The sequence below is a fragment of the Mus pahari genome, chromosome 2, assembly GCF_900095145.1.
Source record: "Mus pahari chromosome 2, PAHARI_EIJ_v1.1, whole genome shotgun sequence".
NCBI classification, from domain to species: Eukaryota; Metazoa; Chordata; class Mammalia; order Rodentia; family Muridae; genus Mus; species Mus pahari.
Window position 1 is genome coordinate 49,077,397 of NC_034591.1, and position 1,926 is coordinate 49,079,322.

At 39.5% G+C, this 1,926-nt stretch overlaps 1 protein-coding gene across 2 annotated transcripts in view; it reads right to left on the bottom strand.

Annotated features, from left to right (window-relative positions):
- Positions 1 to 1,926, bottom strand: part of Tnpo3 (transportin 3) — a 71,195-nt gene that overhangs the window by 50,441 nt on the left and 18,828 nt on the right. The gene's annotated exons all lie outside the window — the stretch shown is intronic.

Genomic DNA, 1,926 nt, shown 5'->3' on the forward strand with positions numbered 1-1,926 from the left:
ATGGTTATGAGCCACCATGTGGTTGCTGGGATTTGAACTCCGGACCTTCGGAAGAGCAGTCGGGTGCTCTTACCCACTGAGCCATCTCACCAGCCCAGAAATTTCTACTAAAACTAAAACATTACTAAAAAGTTTCTAACCCTATTTGCAAGCTGAATGTTTCTTCTCTTTTTCTTTTAAATGTTTTCGTTACTCGAGTCTTGAAACTTTAATATATCTATAAATAGAAAATATATTCCATTGGTCTCGTTGGACATACTTTTCCAACGTTAGCACCTCAAAGAACAGGAAACATATCTTGGTCCAAATGAAATTTTCACAGGTTCCAAGGGACCTGACACCCTTACACAGACACACATGTAGGCAAAACACCAATGCATATAAAATAAGAATGAGCCGGGCGTGGTGATGCACGCCTTTACTCCCAGCACTCGGGAGGCAGAGGCAGGCAGATTTCTAAGTTCGGGGCCAGCCTGGTCTACAGAGTGAGTTTCAGGACAGCCAGGGCTATACAGAGAAAAAAACCCTGTCTCGAAAAACCAAAAAAAAAAAAAAAAAAAAAAAAAAAAAAAAACTTTTTTAAATTGTCGAGGAGCTCCATTTTAAAAGACATTAAATTAATTTAATTTTAGCTTGGAATAGGACAGGATTTCTAAGAGCTTTTGGAATGGACCTAAACATCTGCCATTTTGTATTATATGCTTAACTCTGATTTGATTTCAGCATGGAAATCAAAATCAAAATGCTGATCAGTTTTTGAGAGTTAAGAGGAAAGACTGAAGGAGCTGAACCCCAAAGGAAGACCAACAGTATCAACTAAACTGGACCCCTAGGAGCTCCCAGAGACTGAGTCATCAACCAAAGAGCACACATGGGCTGGTCTGTGGCCCCTGACACATATGTAGCAGAGGGCTGCTTTGTCTGTCCTCAGTGGGAGAGGATAGGCCTAATCCTGTAGAGACCTGATACTCCAAGGAAAGGGGATGGGGTGGGTGGGTAGGTGGGGGAGTACCCTCTCAGAGGCAAAGGGGAGTAAAGAATTCTTGGAGGGGAGATTAAGAAGGGGGGGCAACATTTGAAATGTAAATAAATGAAACAAAAAAGAAAAAGAAAAAAGAAAACCACTGACAGGTGTTCTGGGTCTTGCAGTATCAAATACGCAGCTAAGACATGGCTTGACAGAAAATCATTGCCTATGACATTTGACACTATATGTTACATGTAAGGATTTTTCATTCCCATACTGTATGCAGGAAAGCAGGATACTCTATCAGTGAAAACTTAATAACCAGAAGAACTTTGAAGAGATTGTCTGATTAATGCTGCTAAGACATCCATGTCTTTCATTAGTAGATTAAGTGGTGGTTTCTTCTCTAATACAGTGGGTAAATACTATCCTTGTTAGTCTTTTTACACAGTTAAAAACAAACAAAAAAAAGCACTGAGTTGTGGTTTTGTTTTGTTGGTTTTTTGGTTTTTTTTTTACTGAAACACTTCAGAAGAAAATAGTGATAAGCTGAAAATATTGAGAAAAAAAATGTTACAAAGATTTTCTATTCGGTCAAACTAAATCCCACTATAAAAGCCACAAACTGTTACATGTAAGATATTAAAAATCAGAAATTATTCCCGAGCCCTTTCTAAACATTATTTAGTTTTTTAAAAGCCAATAACAAATGTCAGAAACAAGGCTTCACTGGTAAATGCATGTGTCCCACACATCCAGCCAACCATGGAACACTTCTGTATCCTTGGTACTCCTGGGAGAAGGAAGTTCCAAGGCCAGAAAGCACAAATAGCTAGAGAGGCCCTGCTTGAAACAAAGTAACAGATGAGGACTGACACCAGAGGCTGTTTTCTCACTTCATCGTGAGTGCCATGCCAGGCACAATTAATCACACACACACACACACACACACACACACA